The 23,812-nt window shown below is 40.3% G+C and overlaps 1 long non-coding RNA gene across 2 annotated transcripts; it reads left to right on the top strand.

Moving 5' to 3' along the window:
* Positions 1 to 1,510: 1,510 nt before the first annotated feature.
* On the top strand, positions 1,511 to 22,026 carry LOC121110770. Of its 2 annotated transcripts, none has more exons than XR_006939291.1 (3): positions 1,511 to 1,554; positions 18,936 to 19,060; positions 19,889 to 22,026. It is a non-coding gene; the product is annotated as an uncharacterized LOC121110770 (long non-coding RNA). The 2 variants fall into 2 exon arrangements; XR_005859321.2 differs by lacking the exon at positions 1,511 to 1,554 and adding an exon at positions 6,362 to 6,438.
* The last annotated feature ends 1,786 nt before the right edge of the window (positions 22,027 to 23,812 follow it).

Here is a 23,812-nt window from a genome sequence, read left to right as displayed (position 1 = left end):
AAGCTTGCCTCTGGCACCCTTTGCTGTGAGTTTTCAGACAGCAGAAGTGGTCAACACTGTCCTTGACAAGAAAAACAAGCTATGAGAGATGGAATAACTGCTTGCAAGCATTACAGACAGAGGCGAAGGGAGATGTTTTTTTGCCATTTTAGAGTTTCCTCATTGTTGTACTGCACCAAACTAAATCCCATGTAAAGAAAGAAAAAGAAGGATCATCTTGCTCTTAAAGGCTGCTGTGCTACCAGGAGAGCAATGTGGTTAAAATCACTTCGATCCCACTCTTTTTGCAATCCCCGCAAAGAACCAGATGGCTTTTTTCACACTCGTTGGTGGTGACAGATGCCATGTCATGTCACTGAGAGTGACACGAGGTCCTTCTGTCTGCCCTGAGTCCATCTGATTATGTGATGTGTCTGGTGCCTCCTCTGCATTGCACAGAGGGGCAAAGCAAAAGCACCTTTCAGGCACTATGAAGGAGGCCATAACATCTGCATGCTTTGATTGTCAAATACAAGATTTGCAGTTTTGAGGGTGATGTTAATTCTTGAGTTCCAACACTGAGTATTAATGAAGGTAGATATTAGGCAGTTACACCTACAGCAAGAGGGAACTGGGAAACAAAGTTCAGGACATTCTTTTTAGAATGTGCACCCATAGGATCGTAGACTATTCCAAGTTGGAAGGGACCCACAAAGATCATCGAGTCCGGCTCTGTTTCCTGATCCCACCCCTCTGACTCCCTACTTCTACTCACTGTAGGTGTACCTGCTTTGGGCTGCTGTGCTCATTGCATAGCGTCTCCAGCTGCAGAAATATTGGTTGTGACAGCAAGATGGAGGATGTGTCAGGAGGAACAGGAGATAAATGGCACGGAAGCCACACTAATGTTTTTGTTGATGATATCACTGGAGAGCTAAGGCTCATTTATCTCATTGCTGAATGAAACAAATCAAAGGTGGCAGCTTCTCCAGGCTGTATACACTACCATGTCAATAAAAATTATCCAGATGGGAGTTTATTTTGCCACATCACTTGATGCTTTTAAAGGAATTGGAAAAAAAAATTTAATATCTTGACTGCTTTGTTCATTTCTTGTTATATTTGGGTGCAGCGAGCAGCAGTGCCTGACCAAATTGTTTCTAAGACTGTTATTATCTATTACAAAAAGATGAAGAAAAATGGGAAAAAAAGACATTTAAATTTTCTGGAACTATTACCACCATCTGTGTCCCAAATACACCTGCAAGTCCCTTGTAGTGCAATATTTAGGTTTCCTGGAGAAGTTCCTCGCCTGCCAAAATAGCAAAACTGTGCTTAGCAGCTTGAGAAGAACATGACTGTTATAAAAATGCTAAATCACAGCCTGCAACAGTCAGTGACTGAGCACCTGGTGGGAAGGCAGGGCCAACCCAGGGGAGCTCAGGTGCATGGAATGAACCTGTGTCTGTAAGGGGTGGGGCCAGGATCCAGCCCTTCCCAGACCTCATTTAAGGGCTGGCAGTAGAGATGAGGGTGTCTTCCTGGAGATCCCTGCTTACCCAAGGCCTTCCATAGGTAAGCAGTTTTTCTTCCTTTGTTTCTACAGTTGTTGCATTTGGTCTTGTTCTCATTTGCTGCAGCCTGGGATTGTGCCACCCTTCTCCTCTTGCTGTACTCTCCAGCAAATTATAGCATTACAGTGATTATGCCAAAAACAGGGACAATGTCTGCCACAAAAACAAACCAGATCTAGTCTTAGTTCAAAGTTATAACACCAGACTTACACTCATGGCTGGTAAATATTATGGATTTCATACATATAGTTATGGGGGTATATGTATGTGCAGACTTTAAATATACATAGGCTACCTATGTTCATGAACTGGAATGTGCTGGCAGTAGTGGGGTGGAAGTACTGCTCTGTACTGTGAGACAGATGACCTCATGTCTGTAAGTTACAGGACATGTCCCTTCAAAGTCCAGTGCTGGTGAGGCTGATGCTAATATCTGGTGTTGCGCATAAATGGTTTTCTTGAAAGCACTGAGGCTCCTTATCTACCCAAAGCCAACTCTAAAAGCTTCGAGCATTAGTTAACAGAGATAAGAGTGCATAAAATTTGTTTGTAGTACAATAGTTGGTTTATTTTTATTACTGTAAATGAATTACACAGCCAGAGGAGATTAATCATTTGTCTGGTCAGCCCTCTGGGCATAACCTGGACTACCAATTCCTTCCAGCCATTCCCGCATCAAATACAACAACAATAGACAAGGAAGTGTCAGCTATCAAACAGGCTGAAAGCACTTTCCATTGTTAAGTAAAGGATTTCCTTATGATTTCCCATGCCAAATAATAAATTGTGAGTTAAGCAGTATATGCTATAACAGTCTTGGGCTACCGTGATGATATTAAAACTAGTTGACATCTTTACCACCTCTTGTCATAGCCAGCTCAGGATTACCTCCACTAGCTGCAAGGCTGAGATTAACCCTTCCCTGGGCTTCTACTCCTAGTAGAAAATATGGAAGAGGAAAAGGGAATTCTGCATTTCATGTTCCCACCCAACAGCTGCCAGGATAGACAGCCCTTAAGAAGGCAGAGCTGTGGCACAGCTATGGCCTTTTCCATTTCACTGATAGCAAAGAATACAAACTTGTTCACTACTTCATGAATACAGTAAGTGTTATTATTTATGGGTTTTTTTTTTTGTCCTTTCTCTTGTCTCTTTTTTCATTCTTTTTTTCCCCTCCAACAGCTAGAAAACACTAGTGATGAGGGGAAGAAGGAGGACTGCAGGGGAACCCGGTTCCCTGGGGAAAGCTGTCGTACATATGTACAGGAAATTGAATGCAGAAATTATTGCATGTGAGGCTGTTAAAGAAGTGACAGGGTTATAAAACAGATCTTTCAACTGCCACCCATTATGGACATTCCAGTTGTGAAGGGTCATGTTTTAATGCAAATCTGCTGTCCCAAATTACATTTGTCTTTTTCCATAAACTAGAAGTCAGCAAAGATCTACAGGAAGGTAATTTTCCTCCTTGTTATTTTAACTCATTTATCTCCTCTATGAATTTCAAACAAAGAAGAATTAAAAAAAAAACTGGTTTTGTAGAATTTATTAGGATGCACTATTATATTGACTTCTGTTCTTGAGCTGCTGAAATGTCCATGAAAACTGTGAGGGTCTCTTTAAACATACTCTAGACTTCATAAAACGGATAATGTGTGCTGCAGAAATAGAACACAAAATCTTATTATGCTCAATGTGACTAATTTATTACCTAAATTCTGCACGCCTTCTCTGATATTCTGCTGTTTGCCATGTGAGATTATGGTGCACGCTGAAAGTGAGATGGCTTGTTTCTAAATAATCATGATAATGAAACGGTTTGATATTCAGGTCTTTAATTACTACTTGGTGTTTTGATTATGCTTTCCTTTCTCTTTCTCTGGCTTTCTTCTTGTTTTCAAGCAACAGACGAAAAGATGTCTCAAGGCCATTCACAGAATTAGATTTGAGATTACAGTGTAAATAGGTAGATGAGGTACCAGTTAATTTGATTAGTTTTGAAAATAGGTGAAGGGAAAACAAGCTCTCAGCCCTATCAACGAAATCATATTTCAGAAGCATGCTAGTCTGTGCTATTATTTTTCCCTACATTCATCTGACTTTTTTGCTATCGGCAAATCAAAATCTGATCTTCCAACCTTAACACCAATTCTGATCTAAATCCCTTTTTTCACTTGAAGCCAGACACAAAACACATTTTTAAACACTGCTGCTCAGTTTATACCCTTGCAATCACTGTTTCATCTGTCTGTTCCAGTTCTATTCATTATTCCTTCAGAGTCTGTAAATGTCCAAAGCAAATCCCCAAAGTTTTGCTTTTAAGTCAGCAAATTCAATTTCGATGGCTTTATGCAAACTTTGAAGCTCTGCTGGAACCAGTTGCTAGGAACTGCAGCTCATACTTTGCAGAAGCTTAGTCCTGATTTTGCAAAGTGCTTTTGTGTAATCAGTCAATTAGAGCTGTGACCAGTGATCCATATCAGCAATTGATAGCGAAGTGCAGGATTGGTACGCTTGGAATCCAGGTTTCAGCCTTTCTGGTTAGGTAGCACCGCTCACACAAAAGTTACGCTGATTTCTTGAATTTCTGACTAAAAGCATTTGTATACAACTCTGCATTAATCGGAGAAAGTTGGGAAAGGATTTGTTTTAACATTTTCACCTCCATTTGCGCTATTAGGAAATCCCTCCCTGCTAATTTTTTTTTGGTAACATCATCTGGAAATGGAAATAAATGCAGTGATACGATTACAGTCAGTTAACAACCAAATCATGCTTGAAGTGCATTTGTTTGTAATCTACAATGGGGTAGACAAATTGTTTTTATCTTTTTTTTTTTGCACAAGCATAACTTTAAAACGAATATTAAGCTTCAGTAAATTTTGAATTAGTGAGCACTTATTTAAAAGCTGCAAATCTAGCAAGACACAATAATAGCTGAAATTCTATGAGAAAGAATAATGGAAAAAAAAAACTTCAAAGATTAACATTATTTTATACTTTCCCCTTTCAGTGACCTCTCTGGATTGTTTGCTGAGATTTTTATTGGTATAAAATACTTGCACAATTACTGGCAATAGATGTTGAATGTAAATACATTCTTCAGCGCTTACAATGCCAATAGAAGCTTTATTTGCAGTTGATAGTGATAGCTATTGACTTTAAATAATTAAATGACCTGAAAGTTACTAATGCATCTCTAAGTGTAGTTTTGAATATCTGTCCATTTAATAGTGCCATTTACTACAGCCTGGATGGCAGAGAGCATGCTATGGGAAGCCATGCATGTGGGTGAAGTGGCTTCCACCTTGGAGGAGCCCCTGAAAGCAATGTCAGGAAAGAAAGCAGCACAGGTACAAACCTGCTGGCACTAAACTGTTCTGGGACTTGAGAACTGTTCCATAAATTGGCTGTTTATCTATATATGCCCATAAACAGACAGCACTGGACTGTTCTATGTATGAGCGCAAGGGAGAGAGATCATCTAGGAAATGGCCTTCCAAAGGGAAAATGGCACCAGAAGGAGCAAGGAGTGGGACGTGCCTGGAAGTCAGCCTTCTGCAGATGCCAAGCTCCTGGGTGAGCGTGGCAGGAGAAAGTAGTGCAATGACCAAAACTGCTTTGTGAGCTTGAGTCATGTTGGAGAAGGGGAATTCCTGGGTCGCTGCCATGAGGTCTGCTTCTGCCTCTTCAGTTGACTACATGGGCAGAAAAAGGTCCTTGGGTGTCTTCCTGAGAACCTGCTCCTGCCACCTTGGCTGTGTCCATGGGTCCCAGCTCCTCTGCCAGGCAACAACCATCAGAGTTGGCTTTGCAGCCCCCACCTTGCAGTAGTGGTGTCTCTCAGAAGGGTTTACCCAGGCCTTTAGTGCCCTCCTAGAGTGTAGGAGCTCTACTGCTATCTCACTTCCATCAGTGTGGCAGAAACAGACCTGCCAGTAAGAACTAGAAGTCATTTAATTATAGGCTCATAGAATCCCCGAATCATAGGGTGACTTGTGGTAGAAGGGACCTTAAACATCATCTAGTTCCAATGCCTGTGCTGTGGTCTGGGTTGCCACCCAGAAGGTCAGACTGCCCAAGTCCTTTCCAGAAGTGCTTTCACTCCTAGACTTATTTTGATGTTGTTTGCTCACCTGTCCTCAAGGAAACGGCTTGTCTTTTAGAAGGAAGGACACAGGCATGCCAAACTCCTCCTAAGCAAGGGGCTTGACCAACTGGGGGCTTAAACAGAAAAATGGCACCCTCCTGTGGCAACATTAAAAAAAAAAAAGTCTTAATAAATGCGGTGTCTAATTCAGTCAGTACATGTGACCCACATGCACATCACCATGTGTTTTGTAAGGGATCATGGTGCCCCTCTGCTTAGGCCAAAACTTGCCCCTCAAGCTGGGCTAGTGGAGTGGGGCCTAGCTGTGGGCGAAGACCCTCCGAGGTCAGGTGGAGAAGCCTGCGGCAAGTTGTGAGGCAGCAGTTTGGCTGTGTGGAGCCACCCTGCATCCCGAAGTCCACGTCCAGCCAGCTTCAAGAGCCTACGTCCTTTTTTTGGACTTGGCTCTTCGTCAAAACCATAGGGTACAGTGCCTGCATGGACTTCAAAGGAAAGGCACCAAATGTGATTTGGCCCAGGCCATTTATTGCTAGCATCTTTGTTAGATACTGCTGCCAAGGGTTAAAATGTTTACATGCCCCCTGATTTTAAATGGACTGGGTTGCATGTCAGATGCCAACGGGAGAGACAGCTGGAGTATCTAAACCAAGAGCTTTGATCTTAGTATCTGTAAAAAAAGAGGTCATTTGGTCTCCCAGGAAGCAGAGACATTTAGAAGGTCCCTGTACAACTCATGCAAGTATTTTATTAACGACAATTTTTATTCAAATGTAGGTAGGTTCTATTACTACTTACTGAATGCATATGTGCATGTATATGTATGAATATCCATGTCGGTAAATATGCATGTATATATGTTTGTAGATACATTACGTTGTGTGCTTTTGTATGTGTGCATTCTAACATCCTGTGTTTCTATATGTACTAATCTGTTTATTTCATTTGCAAAGACATGACCATGCTTCAAGCATGATGTTTACCTCCCTGTGCTGTTGACGATAACCTGAAGCACTCTCTGCTGAGCAAACACAAATCTTTGAGCAACACTATAATTGCAGTAAGTCTGTGCAGCTCTCTCAAGAAGATGCAGGGATGAAAACACAGGCTTCATTGTTCTGTAATCATGTCTGACATTGATTCGGAAGAGAGGAATTCTAAAATATGATATTGCACAGGGGAAATATTTCTATTCTTTTAGTAGAAGATTTTGTGGTTAGTTCACATTTTTTTTGTGGTTAGTTCAATTAAAATAGCCACCAGATGTTTATGACTTCAGGCAGCAGTTAGCTTTAGTGTCCCTGATCACTGTCCTTTGCTCCTTTGTCAAAATAAATAAGTACTTTTCTGTGCTGGAGAAGAAAACCTTAATTTTTAAGCATACTGGGGGGGGATGGTCTGTATTTCAATTTGCCAGTGCTCATGTTCCTCTATGACAGGCTTGTAAGCAACCATAATCTTAAAGTTAAAATAACATCTCTCTCCAGGATGAAATAAACATTTTCCTTAAATGTGAGACGAAGCCTACAGTATCTTGTCATTAAACTGATCTGTGACAAGTAGTATTAGAAAACAATGTGGCTTTTCCAGAGTGTCATAAATATGGAAAGATACTTTTTCTAATGTCCCCTGTTGAATAATAGAATTATTAATATGCAGTTTATTTTTAAAGACACATTTAAAGAAAGCCTGCTGTGCTCAGACTTGGGTAATTTTCCTTAGAGTCCATTATTCTTATTTGTTTCAGGGCTATTAATTTTGAGGCCACATTATATTCAAATTATGGTTGATTACTAGGCTCGATAAGTGATCGTAGTTTGCATTTCATTACCCAAAAGGCAGCTAATGAAGTTAGCTGTGCACTAACATTTGGAGAAGGGAATTATTTGAGCTCCGCGAAACAGATGAAAAAAGAAGGAAAAAAATAAAACGAGCTGCGAAAACTTATGAGAGCAGCAGGAGAGATCGAGGGGGGAGAATATCACCAACAGGCATCCTAATTGTCTGAGATGCTGGATTGATAAAATAATGGAGAATTTAAGTGAAAGGTTCCGAACCAACTCGGACAATGTGGGAATATGTGAGAGAGAATATTACATGCGTGAGCTCAGTGTTAAATAGTGAAGTGACAGCGCAACCTTCAGAAACACGATAGTGGCGTTTAAATCAAATCACGCTGAACAAAGACATGAAGAGGTAACATGAGGCTTTGTGTGACTTGTCTGTGTTGATGAAGGCTGTGGAGAGCTGTGTTAATGCACAGAAAGCGGCGGTTTCTTACCTAAGCTGGGTACTGCCACGGATTGCAGCAAAGAGGGAGTCCTGCAGGTATTGAGAGAGAAATAAGCAGAAGGATGTGAATTTTCAGGGCTGCCCCGAGCTCTGAGGACTCAATGAGAAGATGTTCAGCATCTCCTACACCAGAGCCTCTCGAGGCACACAGAATACAAAGAGAACCCTGAAATAGCATTCTGTGTCCGGTTTTGCAGCCTCTCATAGAAGTGCCATCATTCGGCACTGTGGGGCTCTCCCGTATATATCCCAACCCCTCTTCTCCAGGTGTTTGTCAAATGCAGGAAGCTGCTGCAGTGCATTTCATCTCAGGCACACAGGCATTTTTCCCTGCTGCACGGCTGCTGCTTTCTGTGCTCTCTCCTTGCACTGCTCCTGTTGCATCTGCTCAAGCTGAGAGCTGCAGCTCTGGGCGCTCATCAGCTCCAGCTGACGGGCGCTCAGATACTGCTCATATCAAAGCCTCACACTCCACCCAAAGCCCCGTGTTTCATTAGCTCCTCAGTGCTGCTATTGTGAAAGTTGTTCACATTGTAGGAGGGTGAAGGAGGGAGTTGGGAGTTTTTCATTTTAATTTTAAGTGCAGTGTTTTGGGATGCTTGAGCTGTGTCAGGTTTGCTGGTAGTTGTTGCTTTGGAACATTTGCATTTCATCCCTGTAATGAAGGCAAGTGGATTGTAATGGGTCAGCTAGTTAATGCAAGTCACCCCACATCCAGGAAACTGTATTTCTGTAGAATACCAGTCAGTCACATTTACTCAGATCGGGGCACAATGCCAAAACCAAGACCAGGTCGTGCCCGTGTCCCCACGCTGGGCTGTCCAAGTTAATGGGCACACTCGTTTTGCTGTGTATCAAATCCCAGCAATTGCATTTAAACTCTGAATAAGAAGTGGTAGCCTGAAGCATGTGCATCTCCAGCAGTATTATTTCCCCCCAAAATGATATTTTTTAACCATCCTTTTCTTGCTTAAAAATATGTCTCTGTACTAGTGTGCAGGATTGCTATGCAAATATATAACAACACAGTTCTCTGCTTCAAAATACTTTCCATCCCAAACAGTAAGCCTCTTTTTCTCAGCTGCCTCTTTTCTCCCCTCTTGCTGAAGAGGGGAGCACATCATCTTTGTGCTGTTTCATTTTTAAGCTGTTGTAGATATTACCCAGAGTCTAAAATCAGTGTCAGTCATTTCTGCAGCGTGTTCCCATCTGTGCTGAGGAATTCTCCCATGGTTGTTGCTGTGCCTTTTTCCTTGCATAAGCACCCAGTGTAGCTCTCATTCTTCCACAGCTAGGAAGGGGTACAATAGTTCCCTTGTTGTATTTTTTGATTACTTTCCAGCATGAATTACTTTTCAGCATGATCAAGAGCTGCACAGGAGAATTATGAGCCTTGATTAAATACCAGTATTTCCTTCTGTCATTTTTCAGTGTGTTATCTTACGTGTGCCACAAGAAGTTCCTTATTGTTTTATTATGAGAAGTTAAATATTAACACCTGATCTCACGGCCCAATGTTGTTCACTACTCGGTGTGTTTTTTATCATGTCCTTCCTCCTCTCTGACCTCTTTTGGCTTCTGCTTCTCAGCTCACTTTGGATGTCGGGTCTGCATCTTGCAGACACGTTACCCACTCCGATATTCCTACTGGCTCAATGGGACTGTTCAGATGTGCAAAGTAACTCAAGTATTTGAGCATTTGGGGGAGCAGGGTGTGAAGCAGAGAGTGCACAAGCCAGGCAGGCTCCAGAAAAGCTTTTCTGAACCGCAATGAGTTTAACGTGTTAAAATCCACAAAATGCAAGACAGATGGGAAATCAGGTTGGCTACAAAAGATAAGAACGCTCCGATAACTTCTGACTCTCCCTTTGATGTTCTCCATGCAAAGCCTCACTGGTAACAGGGTCACCTAATGCAAAATAATAAATAAGCAGGGAGGCAGTGTGCAATTAGCCACCATTCAGAAAGTGTTTGAATAAAGCACAGTTTTGCCCTGCTGGAGCTGCTGGAAGTTGTTTGTATAACAGCCTCCCTGTTGCCCAGAAACAGCACATGAGACCACTGAGCATCTGCAGAAACTCAGATCTGGTTTGTTTGACTTGGACATGCAGTAAAACTGACTTTAAATGTTACTTCAGCTTTGAGTCAGTGATTACCCTCGTGCTTTTACAATCCGTGCCTGGAAATGGGATGTTAATTGTTGTTAATGAGTCTGTCCACCTGGGTAAGCTCTGCAGGGCAAAACTCACAGGATGTAATTGCTCTGTGTTGCCTTCAGCATCCCCCTCCGACTGTTGTCTCTTGTATTTGTGAGCAACGCCTCCAAATCTGCCAACTCAGATCTTGGAGTTTTCTTCTCCATCCAGGACAGTAGCCAATTTCTATCTGTCTCTAAGGTGTGCTTCCATGTGATTTTTTGGAGCAATACTGAGATTCAGCTCTTGCAGATATCTTTGGCGCGGGGGAAGGACACTGGTGGGTATAGGCTTTGGGGAAAGTTTACACACTGAGCTGGAGCTCTCTGTTCCTAAAGCAAATGAAACCATAGTCTAGGTGAGAGTGCCAGTGCACCAAGCTGCTTTATCTCAGTGGCACTTTTTGTGCACTATTTCTGTTCCATTTTTTCTCAAATTTTTATTCACCTCACTTCTACTATCACAGCTTAGGACCAATTGTTACCACTTTTCTTCGCAATCCATCCACAGTGTTCTCCTACAGAGTGAGATTTCATGGGAGCTCCCTCTGTAAATTATGAGTACATACATAAAAAGAACTATATTCCTATTTGAGGTAGAGGCAAGAAACAGTCTCACCTGTTTGAAACACAAGAGAGAGTTGGATTTTATGTTTTTGAGTGTTTTCTGCCTGATGTCTGTGGAGGCATTCAAGGCTGGATTGCATTGGGTACTTGGTATTTTGATCTAGTGGTCGGCAACCCTGCCCATGGCAGAGAGTTGGAACTAGGTGATCTTTGAGGCCTCTTCCAACCCAAACCACTCTATGATTCTGTGGTGTTCTGATGTTATTCATATGGAAAAACAAACAAACAAAAAAAATCAATATTGGATTCTGAGATTTTGGTGTCATAGTTGATAATTCCATTAATCTGCATCTAGCTCTCCAGGCTTCTTGTGCAAAATACATCACTCCCTAGACCACTCCAAGTGTCTGTTGAAAGGGCTATTTTACACCACATGATCCTTGAACTCATTCTTTACTTGCAGGACAAAATAATGGATGGGAATTTCAGTAAGAAGTAACTGTTGCTTAGGCTTAGCTGCTTTGGGCCCAGAGACAAGAACTCTTGGAAAGTTCCCCATGAGCAACTGCTCAGCCTGTGGGGTTTGGCTTTTGAGACCAAAGCTGTCACGGTGTCACAAAAGTAGATAGCAGTGGTATTTCCAAACTCACATCTTCAAGAAATCAATCTTCAAGAAAAACAACTCACATCTTCAAGAAAAAGTTTGTCTGATGGAAAATCAGGTGAACATGCTGGGGCTCATGGAAACTCATGTTCTCAGGTCTAACATCTTCATCTTACTGGTGGAACAATTATTTCAGCTTAATCTTCCTCCAAGGTCAGAGACTGCAGTGACTTTCTTCTGACCCTCTATATCACCTTCATTGTGTTGCTGTCCCTTGCATTGTCTCACATTTTTGAATGAGATCCCTCTCCTTTATCTGCAGCCTCTTCTACCAAGGCTGAGCTAGTTCGTAGCTATATTAGATGCTAGGATCTTTTCCCAGACAAAGGGAGGCTTGCAGCTTGCATTGCATCTTGGATGGGATGGGGACCTGCTGTTCATTTTGGTTACATTCAAAGAGCTAGACATTTAAGGGAAAAAAACCACAACATACTCCCATAAAAAACAAATACATGAATAAATTTAAAAAAAAAATCCAAACCCTCATAGTTAAGAGAAACAAGATCATGCTGCATGTTGTTAATACTACTTGTGAAAACCATCTCTGCTTTATCTTTATGCAGGTAACCTTCTGTGCTGAATTTGTCCCCTCAGTACCCAGAAATAGTGACCTCAGACACATATAGGCTGATTAAGAATTGACCTTTTTATGTTCGTACAACAACTTCGCAAAATAAAGAGAGTTGAAAGTCCCCTTTATCTGATGTCATTCTTGCTATTAAAGGACAGGTTCTGAATAGTGCCCACCCCATGCTTTAAAGCTTGTAAAATGCTTTCTCAGCACTGAGCTACCATAGGGTTCAAAGCATAATTCAACTGAAGTGGGATGTAAGTGGGATGTGTACTTGGATTATATGACACACTAAAATTAAAATTATCCCCGCAGATCATTCTCATTTTAAATTGCAACTCAAATATCTGAACCCATTTTTGTAAATTCTGATGGTAACAATTTTTGTTATCGCCTTCAGAAAAAAGAAATGCTTTGAGTTTGAGTGACAATGATTGCTCTCCCGCAGAAAAAAAGGCTACAAGAACTGTTCCAAAACTAAGTAATGGGAAGATCTTATTCCAAGAATCATTAGGAATCCGTTCTTCCTCTATTAATCTGGACCCAAAATCTAAAAGTGACCATAAAAATTCAGTATTTGATTTTAAAGCTCTTCTGTTGTTCCAGAGAAGTTTTATGGAAGGGACTGAATCTCTTTCCAGCTTGCTTTCATTTCTTTATCATGCAGTTTAATTGTCTAACTTCTGAAATTGGCATTGTAAAGACACACTGAGGAGCCAATTATTTATGTTTATTTTCAAATTTCTTTAGATATAAAATAATAGAAGATAAAAAGGCAATATTTGGAATGGGCAGTGAAAAAAAAAGGTCCCAGCCAAGGTTTATGTGTTGAATTACTGAATGTAGTAATCGATTTGTGCCTCACTTGTGTGTTAACATTTTCCTTTGAAAGAAAAAAATAATAATGATTTCAGGACCCAGATGAGATATGAGTGTAGAGAGATAAATTACAGAATTACAGGTACAATCAGTCTTATATTCGATGTGTTTATGTTTATATGGTTTGTAATGAGAAGAAGAAAAATCAAGACATACAACAAATTTATAGTGTTATCTTAATTGCCAGAGAAATCACACTGTAAACTGAACAATACAGTCCTACACGTAATATATAAAATATTATTTGTAGTCCATGTTATAATATTAAATTAGTATTAGATAATTATATGAATTACATGAAAAATTTTATTTTATATATAGTAGTTATTTTCAATAATGCCTTATTGAAATGCAATTCTGTTTACAATAATAAAATATAATAAAATAATTATATTACATCTTGTTTTTTAAAACAAAATTTACACATACTGTTCATATTATTAATGTTCTTTTCCATACTGAAGAGTGGGCTAGATTTATTTATTGGTTTATGCTTATGGTTTATGCTTAATATATGTTTTTATGTCTAGATCATATTGCATTTATTTTCTTAGGAATTTGGAATTTTAGGCAGGAAGTTTTCTTTATTTTGCAACATAATTTTATCCTTACCAAATATGCAGTGCTCTGCCTGGGCTGGCATAGTCCGGTTATAGGTTGTATAAATGCTTCTTGGGACCTCTCTATAAACAAAATATATTCTACACAGCTACAGTCTTTTTTCAGAAGATATTTTTCTTTTAATTTTACTTTGATTTTTTTTCCATATTCTGTTCTCTTTTACATTGTCTTTGTGACTTTTAAAAAGAGCAAAATGATATTGTAAGGGTCGTTAGTAAAGCTACTACTGACCTCTGGACAAATGAAAACAATTACAAACAGAGCTTTCACTTTCATTTATTTTTCTCTACATTGTTTCTTTACACATTTTGATGCAGAATTTAACCAGCAAACTCAGTAATAACACAGTTTTTCCCTTCTGAAAAAGAAAACCCATCCTTCATACTGAATAAATTATCTAGGATTCACTGCCTTCCGTTCTTTTTTAACGGGGTTTCATAAATATTATCTGTCAAACTATTAACAAGAACTGCCAGATCCTTTGGCTCCTCTTTGGTGAGCTACAACACCAGTGATCACCTTAAAAAAAAAAAAAAAGAAAAGAAAAGAAAATACCCTAAATTTTGACGTTTTCACTCGAAGCAAACACCGAAGCTTTTGATTAAATAGTGGCTTTGGGTTTATTGAGGAAAAGAAATAACGGCTTTGCCCTTCCTCTTTGGCGTCAGTTGCAATCATGGCATCATGTTTTTGTTTTATTTCCTTTCCCAGTGATCTGGACCACTCTGTCTGGATTTTGTCTGATGTCATTTTAAGCTTGACCAGTAGAAGGTGAAGATCAATGTAAATAAATTCAAGGGCAAAAGTATGGGGTAGTGACATGTCCGCAAAACAAAAAATAAGACTCTACAACAGCTGTGTGGTATCAGTTTTGCTCGATGCTGCGAAGACCTGGGGCATTACGCAAGCTGACAAGAAAAGATTTGATGCATTTGATAGCAGGTGTTTAGGAGAGATCAGTAATGTCAAATGGCTTCACTATGTTGGGAACATCAAGTTTCAGGAGAGAACAAGAAAGGAGAAGATTATGGACTTCCTAACAAGGAAGTGGCTTTGAAGGTCTGACCACCCAGTGAGCATGGAGCAGGGCTGGGTGGTAGGAGATGGTCTTGCGGGCTGGTTTTACTCTCCAGGGTTCCCAGCCCATCCTGACTCAAGAAAATGTTGGTGAAGTCAGGCAAAATCTCTTCTAGATTTTGACCTTTAAACCTATTTGCTAAAAATGGCAAAGCCTTGGGCAAGGGCTGTTGTTTTACTTCTCCAGCATGGAGGATGTAGTTGTTACTCACAAAACTGGTGGGAAAAGAATTGAATGGGAACATAAAAATAAAAGACAACTTCTGTCAAGACACTACTGGCCAGCAGGAGTATTCATGGGAATCAAGGATTTTCAAACTAGGCCTCTAGGGTTTTGTAACACATAGACCATGCAGGCAAAATGGGGTTTTACAGACTGTCAAGCCAAAATCTACATCAATAGGCTGCACTGACCTCAATGAACCTTGCACAGATGTGAATCAGAGTGTAGAAGTCACCTGTTGTTCACATTTTCTTTCAGAAACAGCCTTTGTGCATGTAGCTAGGGAGCATCTCTTGAAAACTGTAGCCCAAGAATGATAACTTAAAACAGATGGGAGCAAGAAATAATAAAGCCAGACCATATGGGTAGAATGGACCTGTTCGAAGCAAGTGCAGCCAAATACATTATGCTGTAGTAATGTGTGAAAGAAGTTGTACTAATATATGGGATATCTGTAAGTTGGATTTTTTCACGATTGAATCAAGAAAAGGAAATGTCGTCTATATGAATGGTAATAAGAGCCATATTTCAAAAAGATCCATGTAAAGTTCTTATATCAAGTAATGTCAAAAGTAGCTCGTCATCCAAACTAGGATTTTACCTTTGTAATTTACAAAACTCTGCTTTATTTTTCAAATGTTCTTGAATAAGAACTAGTCCAGAATTTATTAATATTCTTTTTCATATAAAATCTCTTTAGGTTGCAGCAAAGTAGACAGTAACTACAACCAGACACTTAAGACATATAATCAAATTTCTGTCAGCAGTATACCTGTATCACTGTTTTTGGACTATCATATTTTCCCTTACTTTTCCATGAAAAATTTAGAACAGCCTTCCAAAAATAGGTGAGTCTAAAGTGTAATAGTTCAAGTGGTTGAAATGTTATTTCTCTGCAATATTGTGTGATGCACTTTTAAAAGCATAGGAGCACTAATCCATGAGTCCACAAAGAGAATTTACTCTAAAAATCATTTAAAACCAACGATATTTACCCCAAGCTATTTTCAGTTGAAACGTTGGCTTTAGTATTCAATGAGAGCAAGTAAAAATATTTACTCAGGCAGCTTATTGGCCTATCAAACATCCAGCATTCAGAAGATCTCATGACAGAGCAAACACTCATACGAGTGCAAGGGGAAGGACAGACTGCCTTTAGCAGGACCCCAGCATGCCAGGGCTCTGCAGAATGAGACCTGGGTAAGGGCAATGACATTTAGCAAATTACTATAGAAAACTGATAAGGGCATGATCCTTTTTTATGCTGAAGATCATGTATAATGCCTGTGTGCTGTGCCCAAGTACCTATTCATAAATTTAGAATGGAAGCTCGTGGTAAGATGCTGACAGGTGCCACAGAGCAAGTAATAAACCCCTGCCCCAGGCAACAATGTTCAGGCACTGGTTTGTACCTTGCAGCCTGGTACTGCAGTGGCCAACAATCCATCCCACATAGCTCAGAAGGTGATGTAGCATTGGTGTAGGCCAGGAAGTTGAATGAAGATGCAGTTTTTGAATCGTGAGGTTAACTCTTAACTATGTTATGTGTGCTCTCTAACAAAAACAACATCCTTCTGGGTGTATTTCAGATGTGTGTGCAGAACTGTAGCGTGCCATTAAAAAGATAAGTGATGACTGTTTGCAGTTCTACTCTTTTAGCATGTTTGTCATGTCATTTAATATAATTCTGTTTTAGTGTTAGTATGAGTAGATTCTAAGGGTGGTAGTGCTGTGAAATTGCCCCATGCCATAGTTTCTATTTTTCCTGACCATTCTTCTCTTCCAAATATTCTTAGAAGGGCAAGAGCACTTCTGGGAGGGCTTTTGCACAGAATGATAGCAGCCCTTCCTGGAAAGTCTCTCTGATTATATAGCATTTCTCACAAATAAGCAATACACCATTTTGTTCAGGGTCTTGTGGTATTCTATATCATAGGATGGACGTGGCATAGCAGACTAATCATAGTGTTAAGTGTTAGAGTTTCAAGTGAAGGCGCAATTCTGTAGGTGAAAATGTACAATCATCTTGGCCACAGCCAACTGTTTCCCAGCCCATAAACCACTCTATCAGGAAAGTCTCTCTAAGAAGTCCTTTGTTACCAGGTCAGGATGTGCTGAGGTCTCAAATCAGTGAATGCCCTCATGTTATTACTGCAAGTGATTTTTGTGGCAAAATGGTTGCGATGTCAAAAAGACTTTTAGAAGAGTGGAGCGTGGGTCTCCATGTCTCTGAGTTCACGAATGTGGCAGAAATCAGGCAGGAAAGCACTACAGTTATAATCTAACTTTTGATTAATGCTTGTTGGTTATTGGTTTTTTGTTATTTTGTTTTGTTTTTTGTCAGAATAACAGTTTTGCCCAAAAAAGAAATCTTCCATGGGAAGACAACAATTTTGATTAGTTTTTTTAAAGAAAATTATAGGAAACTTAAAAAAAAACATATTTGCTACATTTTGATAGGAAGAGGGAAAAGGACAGTTTGACAAAACCCATTCAGTTGTATTCAAAAGGAGATGGCTCGAGTGATGGGCACTAGCTTTTTTTTTACTGGAATTTCTGTTCATTTCCTTTTAGTTCTGCCTGAGAATAGAAACAGGTTGAAACGTCAGACTTTTGCATAGGATAGAAATTCAAAGGTTCGACCCAGTCATAAAAACAAAGATAGCAAATTGTAAGACCACAATGTGTAAACACTTGGAATGAATAAATTTTGGAAATTCATATCTTAACCAATTCCTAGCTGCAGGTGGAAAGCAGGTAGGTGCTCAGTTCTCATTTAGGTGCACCTAGATTCATAGAATCATAAAATGGCTTGGGTTGGAAGGGACCTTAAGGATTATCAAGCTCCAACTCCCCTGCCATAGGCAGGGCCACCAGCCTCCATATCTCGTACATATCCCAGAAGATGCTACCTTTCATTCTTGCATGATTGTCCCTGCTGCTAGCTCAGAGGCACCATGGTGACTTCTTGTCACCACCATATTTGCAGGGAGTATCTATGAGCGTAAATTCTGCAGAATTTATGGAAGGGGAAATGACTGAAATCATCAGCCTTCACACAAACAGTGTGTTTAGGCAAAAAAAGAGCTCTTCCGTTATAGCTGATGGCATTTCAATGGTAAAGAGAAAAGAAATTGGTATATAAATCTTCCAAACAATACCTGGCTTACCATCAAAGGCAGGTAAGGAAGGGACAGGAAGAGAGAGGTTGGCAACATTAGACACAAACTTTTGAAGGTCTGAACAGGGGAGTTTACCTTGTTCCAAAGGAAAAAACTGGCTGCTCATGACAGCTCCTATGAATTTCAGGAGGTAGAGTCACAGTTTCCCTACAACAGGGCAAGTTTTGTACAAGATAAGAGGAAAAGCATGGTTATTCCTTTACACTGGATGTTATATTGCTAGCCCAAAGATGCTGTGGCAATGGTCATTTGTACAGTTTGGTTATTAGCCTAACATACTGCAGGTTGCTAAGAAAGCAGGCTGTGTGTGTAGATGCCCTCCTCTACTGTGTACTGGTCTTTTTGTTGCAGCCTCAGAGTGCCCAGTATGACATCCTCTTCCACTTAGAGTGCTGCTGGTGTTCCTATTCCACAGACGGGTAATTGGATGTAGGGCTGCACTGCCTTTCAATCACAGGCAGAAACCCAAACTTTTATTCACAAATTCATAGAATCATTAGAGCTGGAAAAGACCTCTAAGATCATCTAGTCCAACCATCAACCAACCCCTCCATGCCCACAAATGCCCACATGCCCACGTCTCTCAGTGCCGCATCTCTGCAGTCTTGTACACCTCCAGGGATGGTGACTCCACCACCTCCCTGGGGAGCCTGTGTCAATGCCCCAGCAAGAAATGGATATTCAAATATATAGATCTGCATTGCGACAACACATTGTCTGTGCTCTGGTGGAAGTAAGGATGCTGAGCCTGCAGAACTCATGAATCTGCAGAAAGCTTTCCCTTAGCCTGGCAGGGTAAGTGTTTCACCACATGTGGCTTGTGAAGTACAAGACTCAAAATAAAGGTCGTTTGTCTTGAGGATTCACAGACCTAATAATTCAGCAAGGGGGGAGGTGTTGTTTTTAGTGAAATCCAAGGTGGCAGCATCTTTGGAACGCAGCTCTTGTTTGTACAACAGAGCTTTTACACCAACATTTGTACAGCTCAGCTTCTTCTCTTTAAGCTTTTAAGACCTCGGCCTGCTTTACGGTGATTTAAAGGGCATCTGTGATTTTACCCACCAAGTGTCTTCTGCTGTGTGAAGCGAATGCTGCATGGAGTTTACAAGTGCTTCTCTATGACATCTGGGTAAGGCATAGACGGCAGTGGGGGGAAGAGGTTTTATCATCCAGACCTTGGGCTTGACACATAGCAAGTGGTATGAATAATGCAGGCAGCTAAAGGAGTGCCATGAAAACTGTGTCTCCTCGTCATGCATTCAGCTTATGCCCCTTCCCTTACACAACAGCTATTTTAGGAAAGCTTAGGAGACCTCAAAAATATTTAATTAGGACTACTTTTTTACATTCCTTGTAATAAATTAATGGGCTTTATTAGCTGTGGTCCATCGCAGGCCTTCATCCTGACGAAAAATAGCCTTCTCTGTTCATAAGAACCTTACAAATTTAAATTCTGATAACTTGAGAGCTAGGAATGAGCATCTCGTATCTAAAAATGTCCCTTTTCTACAGCACTGAGGCGAGTGCTAAATCTGGGTATGAAGCTATGGCATTTTTTACTATAAACAAATGCTGCCAATAACTGAGCACTTTGATCTGCTGGACCACAAGCCAGAGTAGATTTGTGGGGAAATATCCTAATGCCAAAGCACTGGGGAGTGGGGAAGAGACAAGGCTTAGCTGGGAGCATGCAGACTGACAGATCAAGAAATTAGTGGATGAAATGCAAATGAAGCGAGGAAGGAAAATGTGCTTTGGTCACTTGTCACAGTCCTCCTAGGAGGTGTGCTTTATTGCATGTAGGCGCTTCCCCAGAAATATGTGTGTTAATTAATTTCTACGTATATACATGAAAACATGCACAGTGCACTTCTGCTTGTACTGCCAAGCCTGCTGTGCAAACAAAGCTTCTTGGAGATTTATAAATAAATCAATCCGATTGTGTTTTATCTGCCAGATCTCGGAGCTCACAGGGAAAACCACCCTCACCCACCCTGCAGGAGGAGCACAATGGCACAATGGCACCCTCTGTTGCCCTGCGCGCTGCTCCCACGTGGATGTATGAACTCCTGAAAGTATCCATTCCCCATCTCCAAATCTCATCTCTTCCCGCCGAGCTTCCTTGTTTGTTTGGAGTTATCCTGTTATTTCCATTTGTAATAAAACCCGTCTTGTTCTTTTTGTGCTGAGTGGAGAAACATCGAGAGGATTGTCACGCTCATTTCATGAACAGTTGGCCTCCTGTCCCCATTTTGTCCTCCCTAAGTGGCAGCTCCTTGCAACAGTTGTATTAACAACTGAGCTCAGCCCTGCAAAGTGGTGGGCATTTCCAGCGTTAACTGGAAAGCAATTAGTCTTGATGAGATTGGGCTGTCCAACTCTCAGACAATTAATTAAATTACAGCTTGTCTTTCATTTGGTTGAACAAAAACTTGATTCATTAATTAAAATACACTGTGAATCTGATTTTTTGCTCTGATCCTCTGTGTGTTCGTAAGCAAACAACAAGTTCCTTTTAGGAACCAAAACAAAATTCCTTCTGGAGCATGACAAGTTTTCACTCCTAATCACCTTGTATCCATGTGAACACACTTTAATTGCTCATTAACACAAAGTTAGCGGGCTGACACACAACTAGCTGCTTCTTTTGGACTTCTCTAACAGTAACTTTTTTGTGTGTGTCTCGTAAGGAGACCAGACGTTTCTCAGAATCAATCAACTTTTTCTGTGTTTTACTTCCATGCCATGCTGTAAAGGATTGTACAGTTGCCTCGCTGTAATGTTATTATTCAGGACTGATTTTACTGTGATGGCATAAGAGGAATTAGACATGTCCATTCTATTGTTGTTGATATGACTGTGCCTATTTTCCCCATATGCAGTCTGAAACAATTATCAGAAGCAGTACATAGAACTCATCACTTAGAAATGATTACTTAGAAGTCATTAGATGTTGTTAATGTGAACAGATTTTTGTAAAAGCCACGTTTTGTGCAGGACTGGTTATTTTTAGATAAAAATATTTAAACTGAAGAAGAGATTTCAATTTTTCAAATTGTGATGTACAGGAACTCAGTGAGAATTAAAAATCTGACATAAGATCCAGTATAAAAAAAGTATTTCAGTGCATCTATTTGACAAGCACAAATGGTCTGTAAGTATGTTGAATTATAACAAAAAATGAGTTGGAAATATTTGGGATACTCTGTCTGTTCAGTTTTAAGCAGCCTTACCTACTGTGCCAATGACTTACAGTCAGGTTTGGATTCTGTGTGCTCATCATCAGCTTTCAGGATCCATGCTACATTTGCCTCCTTTGATTCTGCAAAGATTTTGTCAAGAAATTGAACTGAATTTTATCCCAGGCCTCACAAATACAACCATGTTTGACAGTTGTGGGAAAGAAGGGGGTTCGAGCTGCATCTATTGTTTGTTCAGAAATATCTAATTTCATAAGTCAAATTACTCGTAATGATTCCATACTAATTTGTTATTTGAATCCTTTGCAGGCCTACTTTCTCCCAGATGATGGGAGACAAGAGGAATTGCCTAAGCTTTTGATACTGTGTAGATCTCTGCTGAAACACATTCTGATTGCTACTGATCTAGACATATCTTTTTTCTTATAAGCTTAAGCCCGCAAGCTTCAGAATTTAGCATAAAAGACCAGCTGTCACCTGATTTTGTTGTTCTTTTTTTTAGAGAAACAATTCAATTTTAGGGGAAAAAAAGGCAACTCAATGTTAAAATGCCAAAGAAAAGCTTCTCTGAAATGTAAACAAAACCAAAATGACCATACCTTAAAACAGCACATTTCAACAGGAGTTGAAGTGTTCCTCCCTTCTGTTTTCTCAAACCGAAGTGCTGACAAAATCAGTATGTTTTCTGAAGTGTTTCATTTTGATCAGATTTGCATGTTTTGGTGAAATATGGATCCAGTGAAGCGATCCTGGCTGGCTGAATGTGTTGTTTCTTTTGGTTTATGGCATCTGCGAGCCTATCAAAACTGTCCCAGTCTTCCATGAATGGAGAAATGATTCCAGTTAAGTCAAAAAGAAAGAAAGAGAGAAAGAGAGAAAGAGAGAAAGAAAGAAAGAAAGAAAGAAAGAAAGAAAGAAAGAAAGAAAGAAAGAAAGAAAGAAAGAAAGAAAGAAAGAAAGAGAAAAAGAAAAAGAAAAAGAAAAAGAAAAAGAAAAAGAAAAAGAAAAAGAAAAAGAAAAAGAAAAAGAAAAAGAAAAAGAAAGAAAAAGAAAAACCAACCCTGAAGTGTTGTCACTCTTATCCAGAAAACCAGGCCCAAGTGAACATTCAGAAAAAGGATAGAAATAGATGGAAGAGATGTCATTCCTTGTGAAGAAGGGGGGAAGTTTAGGTTAGATGTTAGGAAGAAATTCTTTTCTCAGAGGTTGGTGAGGCACTGGTACAGGCTGCCTGGTGAGTTGTAGATGCCCCATCCCTGGAAGTGCTGGAGGCCAGGTTGGATGGGGCCATGTGCAGCCTGATCTGGTGTGGAGCAACCCAGCCCACAGCAAACGGCTAGGAGAGGATGAACTTCAAGGTCCCTGCCAACCTAAGACATTATGTCATTCTATGATTCTTTGATTCTGTGCAGTCACCTGTCTTTGCATGATGGAGAATACCAATCCTCAGCCAAAGACATCCTCATTCCTTTTATATTTCCCTCACATTTCCCTGTACACATTTGCTACTGACTTGATGTGGCAAAAATGCCCATTTGCACAAGCTGTGAGTCTTCTAGGGACTCCATCGCCTGGCTTATCACTTTAACATCTGATGTCAACTCTACTTTAAAATGCAGAGCTGAAACAAAGGATGCCAAACTAAACCATGCAAGTGTCCATCTCCAGCTGAGGAGGGGACACGAAGAAAAGAAATCTGTTGTCACCTCTGGAGATGTGGTCCATTTCCAAGCAAAATCTGGGTACAATGCAGCAGAAAGTCACCACGTGCCACGGAGTTGTTTCAGCCCTTAAAAAAAACCCAGATTTGTTGAGGGTGACTCCTGTTTCCCCACTAGTACATAAACATTGTGTTTAGCTACACCAATTCCCCAGGAGTGATGAGCGTGCTGGCAGGTCAGGGGACCTGCTGTTGGGTTATATCATTGTTATGAGAGTCACACTGCTAAGAAGCTTTGAGTTGTACCCCATGCTGAGAATAATCCAAATAATCTGCAACTCAAAACATCCCTCATCAGGGATCACTGTGAACACAGGCAATTTCAGCTGACCCGATGTGCTAAACATAAACATGTCAAGATCTCAATAGTACCAGAACATTTGTTTTAAATATCCTGTGTGAAATTGGTGCCAATGGACAACATCAATCGTTTGCCAGATGTTCTTTTCTCTAATTTTACTGCAGAGCACATACAAGTATGTGCTGGAATTAACATGATGACTGGGGAGAACACAGTAGCCAACCCTTGGTTTATTGCAGCAGTGCAAAAGACAGTAATTTCCAGGAAGAGAGATTACTCCTGGTTCAAAAGACTGTGAGATATGCATGCAGCCTCTCAAGGGATATATATATCTCATGCAAACAAATAACATGATCTATGAGCCCTTTAAGGTTAAGTTTTGACAGTGGTAGAACAGGTGAGAGCTTGGACTGTATAGCTCTCTTCTCATGAGCTGGATGTTGTTATCCAGAGAAGAAAGCAAAGTGCACATCACTAGTATTGAGGCTAACCACAACCACAAGCTCAGAGCAATCTACAATCTACAGCAGAAACCCAGAGTGGTAAAACTGCAACTGGAATGAGGCATAGAGATGAGTCAAGTACGAGGGTTGCTCCAAAAGTAATGCCTCCTGTTTTATTCCATTGGCCCATTATGTCAGTAGCAGATGATGGCAGTAG

The sequence above is a fragment of the Gallus gallus genome, chromosome 4, assembly GCF_016699485.2.
Source record: "Gallus gallus isolate bGalGal1 chromosome 4, bGalGal1.mat.broiler.GRCg7b, whole genome shotgun sequence".
NCBI lineage: Eukaryota > Metazoa > Chordata > Aves > Galliformes > Phasianidae > Gallus > Gallus gallus.
Note: the sequence above shows the minus strand (reverse complement) of the source record. Positions and strands in the feature narration are given on the sequence as shown.